The following is an 8,214-nucleotide window of genomic DNA, read 5'->3' as shown; positions in this document are numbered from 1 at the left end:
GACCAGGACACCGGTTAGAACTCTATTGCTCTTCTACACCTGCGAGGCAGACAGGGCCGCGGTTTAACGTCTCATCTGAAAGTGTAGCCCCCCTTCAGTACTGCGTCTCCAACTGTGCAACACTCTCTCAACGGCTCATCAATCTTCCCTCAATCACCCAACATTCTTCTCTCACTGACACATCAATCTTCCCTCAATGACATTCAATCTTCTCTCAATGACCCATTAATCTTCTATCAATGACACATCAATCTTCTCTCAATGTCCATAAATCATCTCTCAATGACCATCAATATTCTCTCAATGACCAGCAATTTTTTCTCAATGGCCCATGAATCTTCTCACAAAGATCCATCAATCTTCTCAAATGACCCATCAATTTTCTCTCAATGACATATCAATCTTCTCTCAATGACCATCAATCTTCTCTCAATGATCCATCAATCATCTCTCAATGACCAATCAATCTTCACTCAATGACCCATGAAACTTCTCTCAATGATCCATCAATCTTCTCTCAATGACCATCAATCTACTCCCAATGACCAACGAATCTTCTCTCAATGATCAATCAATCTTCTCTCAATGACCATCAATCTTCTCTCAATGACCTATTAATCTTATTTCAATGACCATCAATCTTCACTCAATGACCCATGAAACTTCTCTCAATGATCCATCAATCTTCTCTCAATGACCATCAATCTTCTCCCAATGACCAACGAATCTTCTCTCAATGACCACCAATCTTTTCTCAATGACCCATCCATCTTCTCTCAATGACCAATGAATATTCTCTCAATGATCCATCAATCTTCTCTCAATGATCCATCAATCTTCTCTCAATGACCTATTCATCTTATTTCAATGACCATCAATCTTCACTCAATGACCCATCAACACTCAATGACCAATCAATCATATTTTAATGACGAACGAATCTTCTCTCAATGATCCATCAACATCTCTCAATGATCCATCAATCTTCTCTCAATGACCTATTAATCTTATTTCAATGACCATTAATCTTCACTCAATGACCCATCAACGCTCAATGACCCAAAAATCTTCTGTCAATGACCCATCAATCTTAGCTCAATGACCCATCAATCTTCTCTCAATGACCATCAATCTTCTTTCAATGACCCATCAATCTACTCTCAATGACCCATCAAACTTCTCTCAATGACCAATGAATCTTCTCTCAATGATCCATCAATCTTCTCTCAATGAACATCAATCTTCTCTCAATGACCCATCAATCTTCTTTCAATGACTCATCAATCTTCTATCAATGACCCATCAATCTTCTCTCAATGACCATCAATCTTCTCTCAATGACCATCAAACTTCTCTCAATGACCATCAAACTTCTCTCAATGACCCATCAATCTTCTCTCAATGACCCATCAAAGTTTTCTCAATGACCATCAATCTTCTCTCAATGACCATCAAACTTCTCTCAATGATCCATCAATCTTCTCTCAATGATCCATCAATCTTCTCTCAATGACCCATCAATCTTCTCTCAATGACCCATCAATCTTCTCTCAATGAACATTAATTTTCTCTCAATGACCCATCAATACTCAATGACCAAACCATCCTCTCTCAATGACCCAGCAATCTTCTCACAATGGCCCATCAATCTTCTCTAAAAGACAAATCAATCTTCTCTCAATGACCCATTAATCTTCTCTCAATGACCATCAAGCTTCTCTCAATGACCCAACAATCTTCTCCAAATGATCATAAATCTCCTTACATAACCATCAATCTTCTATAAATGACCAGCAATCTTTTCTCAATGACACATGAATTTTCTCTCAATGACATATCAATCTTCTCTCAATGACCATCAATCTTCTCTCAATGATCCATCAATCATCTCTCAATGACCAATCAATCTTCACTCAATGACCCATGAAACTTCTCTCAATGATCCATCAATCTTCTCTCAATGACCATCAATCTACTCCCAATGACCAACGAATCTTCTCTCAATGATCAATCAATCTTCTCTCAATGACCATCAATCTTCTCTCAATGACCTATTAATCTTATTTCAATGACCATCAATCTTCACTCAATGACCCATGAAACTTCTCTCAATGATCCATCAATCTTCTCTCAATGACCATCAACCTTCTCCCAATGACCAACGAATCTTCTCTCAATGACCACCAATCTTTTCTCAATGACCCATCCATCTTCTCTCAATGACCAATGAATATTCTCTCAATGATCCATCAATCTTCTCTCAATGATCCATCAATCTTCTCTCAATGACCTATTCATCTTATTTCAATGACCATCAATCTTCACTCAATGACTCATCAACACTCAATGACCAATCAATCATATTTTAATGACGAACGAATCTTCTCTCAATGATCCATGAACATCTCTCAATGATCCATCAATCTTCTCTCAATGACCTATTAATCTTATTTCAATGACCATTAATCTTCACTCAATGACCCATCAACACTCAATGACCCAAAAATCTTCTGTCAATGACCCATCAATCTTAGCTCAATGACCCATCAATCTTCTCTCAATGACCATCAATCTTCTTTCAATGACCCATCAATCTACTCTCAATGACCCATCAAACGTCTCTCAATGACCAATGCATCTTCTCTCAATGATCCATCAATCTTCTCTCAATGAACATCAATCTTCTCTCAATGACCCATCAATCTTCTTTCAATGACTCATCAATCTTCTATCAATGACCCATCAATCTTCTCTCAATGACCATCAATCTTCTCTCAATGACCATCAAACTTCTCTCAATGACCATCAAACTTCTCTCAATGACCCATCAATCTTCTCTCAATGACCCATCAAAGTTTTCTCAATGACCATCAATCTTCTCTCAATGACCATCAAACTTCTCTCAATGATCCATCAATCTTCTCTCAATGATCCATCAATCTTCTCTCAATGACCCATCAATCTTCTCTCAATGACCCATCAATCTTCTCTCAATGAACATTAATTTTCTCTCAATGACCCATCAACACTCAATGACCATACCATCCTCTCTCAATGACCCAGCAATCTTCTCACAATGGCCCATCAATCTTCTCTAAAAGACAAATCAATCTTCTCTCAATGACCCATTAATCTTCTCTCAATGACCATCAAGCTTCTCTCAATGACCCAACAATCTTCTCCAAATGATCATAAATCTCCTTACATAACCATCAATCTTCTATAAATGACCAGCAATCTTTTCTCAATGACACATGAATCTTCTCTCAATGACCCATCAATCTTCTCTCAATGACCAACGAATCTTCTCTCAATGATCCATCAATCGTCTCTCAATGACCATCAATCTTCTCTCAATGACCCATCCATCTTCTCTCAATGATCCATCAATCTTCCCTCAATGACCAATGAATCTTCTCTCAATGATCCATCAATGTTCTCTCAATGACAATCAATCTTCTCTCAATGACCCATCCATCTTCTCTCAATGATCCATCAATCTTCCCTCTATGTCCCATCAATCTTCTCTCAATGATCCATCAATCTTCTCTCAATGACCAATCCATCTTCTCTCAATGATCCATCATTCTTCTCTCAATGACCCATCAATCTTTTTTCAATGACCAATCAATCTTCTCACAATGACCCATCAATATTCTCTCAATGACCATCAATCTTCTCTCAATGATATTCAATCTTCTCTCAATGACCATCAATCATCTTTCAATGACCGATCAAGCTTCTCTCAATGACCCATCAATCTACTCTCAATGAACCATCAATCTACTCTCAATGACCAATGAATCTTCTCTCAATGATCCATCAATCTTCTCTCAATGACCATCAATCTTCTCTCAATGACCCATCAGTCTTCTTTCAATGACCCATCAATCTTCTCTCAATGACCCATCAATCTTCTCTCAATGACCATCAATCTTCTCTCAATGACCCATCAATATTCACTCAATGACCAGTGAATCTTCTCTCAATGACCCATCAATCTTCTCTCAATGAGCATCAATCTTCTCTCAATTACCCATCGATCTTCTCTCAATGATCCATCAATCTTCACTCAATGTCCCATCAATCTTCCCTCTATGACCCATGAATCTTCTTTCAATGACTCATCAATCTTTTCTCGATGATCATCAAACTTCTCTCAATGACCCATCAATCTTCTCTGAATGACCCATCAATCTTCTCTCAATGACCATCAATCATCTCACAATGACCAATCAATCTTCACTCAATGACTCGTGAAATTTCTCTCAATGATCCATCAATCTTCTCTCAATGACCATCAATCTTCTCCCAATGACCAACGAATCCTCTCTCAATGATCAATCAATCTTCTCTCAATGTCCATCAATCATCTCTCAATGACCAGCAATATTCTCTCAATGACCAGCAATCTTTTCTCAATGGCCCATGAATCTTCTCTCAAAGATCCATCAATCTTCTCAAATGACCCATCAATTTTCTCTCAATGACACATCAATCTTCTCTCAATGACCATCAATCTTCTCTCAATGATCCATCAATCATCTCTCAATGACCAATCAATCTTCACTCAATGACACATGAAACTTCTCTCAATGATCCATCAATCTTCTCTCAATGACCATCAATCTTCTCCTAATGACCAACGAATCTTCTCTCAATGACCATAAATCTTTTTTCAATGACGCATCCATCTTCTCTCAATGACCAATGAATATTCTCTCAATGGTCCATCAATCTTCTCTCAATGATCCATCAATCTTCTCTCAATGACCTATTAATCTTATTTCACTGACCATCAATCTTCACTCAATGTCCTATCAACACTCAATGACCAATCAATCATATTTTAATGACGAACGAATCTTCTCTCAATGATCCATCAATCTTCTCTCAATGACCATCAATCTTCTCTCAATGACCCATACATCTTCTCTCAATGAGCAATGAATCTTCTCTCAATGATCCATCAATCTTCTCTCAATGATCCATCAATCTTCTCTCAATGACCATCAAACTTCTCTCAATGACCATCAAACTTCTCTCAATGACCCATCAATCTTCTCTCAATGACCCATCAAAGTTTTCTCAATGGCCATCAATCTTCTCTCAATGACCATCAAACTTCTCTCAATGATCCATCAATCTACCCTCAATGAGCATCAATCTTCTCTCAATGATCCATCAATCTTCTCTCAATGACCCATCAATCTTCTCTCAATGACCCATCAATCTTCTCTCAATGATCATCAATTTTCTCTCAATGACCCATCAACACTCAATGACCCAACCATCCTCTCTTAATGACCCAGCAATCTCCTCTCAATGATCCATCAATCTTTTTTCAATGACCAATCAATCTTCTCACAATGACCGATCAATCTTCTCTCAATGACCATCAATCTTCTCTCAATGATATTTAATCTTCTCTCAATGACCATCAATCATCTTTCAATGACCGATCAAGCTTCACTCAATGACCCATCAATCTACTCTCAATGAACCATCAATCTACTCTCAATGATAAATGAATCTTCTCTCAATGATCGATCAATCTTCTCTCAATGACCATCAATCTTCTCTCAATGACCCATCAGTCTTCTTTCAATGACCCATCAATCTTCTCTCAATGATCCATCAATCTTCCCTCAATGTCCCATAATCTTCCCTCTATGACCCATGAATCTTCTTTCAATGACTCATCAATCTTCTCTCGATGATAATCAAACTTCTCTCAATGACCCATCAATCTTTTCTCAATGACCCATCAATCTTCTCTCAATGACCATCAATCTTCTCTCAATGACCATCAAACTTCTCAAAATGATCCATCGATCTTCCCTCAATGAGCATCAATCTTCACTTAATTATCCTTCAATCTTCTCTAAATGACCCATCAATCTTCTCTCAATGACCCATCCATTCCCTCTCAATGACCAATCAATCTTCTCTCAATGACCCATCAATCTTCTCTCAATGACCCATCAATCTTCTCTCAATGACCATCAATCTTCTCTCAATGACCTATCAAACCTCTCTCAATGATCCAGCAATCTTCTCTCAATGATCCATCAATCTTCTCTCAATGGCCCATCAATCTTCACTCAATGACATATTAATGTTATTTCAATGACCATCATCTTCACTCAATGACCCATCAACACTCAATGACTCATCAATCTTCTCTCAATGACCAATGAATCTTCTCTCAATGATCCATCAATCTTCTCTCAATGACCATCAATCTTCTCTCAATGACCAATTAATCTTCTCTCAATGACCCATCAATCTTCTCTCATTGACAATCAATCTCCTTTCAATGACCCATCAATCTTCTCTCAATGACCCATCAATCTACTCTCAATGACCCATCAATCTTCTCTCAATGACCCATCAATCTTCTCTCAATGACCATCAATCTTCTCTCAATGACCATCAAACTTCTCACAATGATCCATCAATCTTCTCTCAATGACCTATTAATCTTATTTCAAAGACCATCAATCTTCACTCAATGACCCATTAACACTCAATGACCCAACAATCTTCCCTCAATGACCCATCAATCTTTCCTCAATGACCCATCAATCTTCTCTCAATGACGATCAATATTCTCTCAATGACCCATCCATTCTCTCTCAATAACCAATCAATCTCCTCTCAATGACCCATCAATCTTCTCTCAATGACCATCAATGTTCTCTCAATGACCATCAATCTTCTCTCAATGATCATCATTCTTCTCTTAATGACCCATTAATCTTCTGTCAATGACCCATCAATCTTCTCTCAATGACCCATCAATCTTCCCTCAATGACCATCAATCTTCTCTCAATGACCTATCAATCATCTCTCAATTATCCATCAATCTTCTCTCAATGATCCATCAATCTTCTCTCAATGGCCCATCAATCTTCTCTCAATGACCTATTAATGTTATTTCAATGACCATCAATCTTCACTCAATGACCCATCAATCTTTTCTCAATGACCAACGAATCTTCTCTCAATCATCCATCAATCTACTCTCAATGACCCATACATCTTCTCTCAATGATCCATCAATCTTCTCTCAATGATCCATCAATCTTCTCTCAATGATCCATCAATCTTCTCTCAATGACCTATTAATCTTATTTCAAAGACCATCAATCTTCACTCAATGACCCATTAACACTCAATGACCCAACAATCTTCTCTCAATGACCCATCAATCTTTCCTCAATGACCCATCAATCTTCTCTCAATGACGATCAATATTCTTTCAATGACCCATCAATGTTCTCTCAATGACCCATCAATCTACTCTCAATGACGCATCAATCTTCTCTCAATGACCATCAATCTTCTCTCAATGACTCATCAATCTTCTTTTAATGACTCATCAATCTTCTATCAATGACTCTTCAATCTACTCTCAATGACCATCAATCTTCTCTCAATGAGCAATGAATCTTCTCTCAATGACCCATCAATCTTCTCTCAATGACCATCAAACTTCTCTCAATTACCCATCATTCTTCTCTCAATGACCCATCAATCTTCTCTCAATTACCATCAATCTTCTCTCAATGACCATCAAACTTCTCTCAATGACCCATCAATCTACTCTCAATGACCCATCAAACTTCTCTCAATGACCAATGAATCTTCTCTCAATGACCATCAATCTTCTCTCAATGACCCATCAATCTTCTTTCAATGACTCATCAATCTTCTATCAATGAGCCATCAATCTCTCTCAATGACCATCAATCTTCTCTCAATGAGCAATGAATCTTCTCTCAATGACCCATCAATCTTCTCTCAATGACCATCAAACTTCTCTCAATTACCCATCATTCTTCTCTCAACGACCCATCAATCATCTCTCAATTACCATCAACCTTCTCTCAATTATCCAGCAATCTTCCCTCAATGTCCCATCAATTTTCCCTCTAAGACCCAACAATCTTCTCTCAATGACTCATAAATCTTCTCTCAATGACCATCAAACTTCTCTCAATGATCCATCAAGCTTCTCTCAATGACCCATCAATCTTCTCTCAATGACCCATCAATCTTCTCCCAGTGAACATCAATTTTCTCTCAATGACCCATCAACACTCAATGACCCATCCATCCTCTCTCAACCACCCATCAATCTTCTCTCAATGACCCATCAATATTTTTTCAATGACCAATCAATCTTCTCACAATGACCCATCAATCTT

The sequence above is a fragment of the Pristiophorus japonicus genome, chromosome 8, assembly GCF_044704955.1.
Source record: "Pristiophorus japonicus isolate sPriJap1 chromosome 8, sPriJap1.hap1, whole genome shotgun sequence".
Lineage (NCBI taxonomy): Eukaryota > Metazoa > Chordata > Chondrichthyes > Pristiophoridae > Pristiophorus > Pristiophorus japonicus.
The sequence above is the reverse complement of the archived record's forward strand: the minus strand, read 5'-3'. Positions refer to the sequence as shown.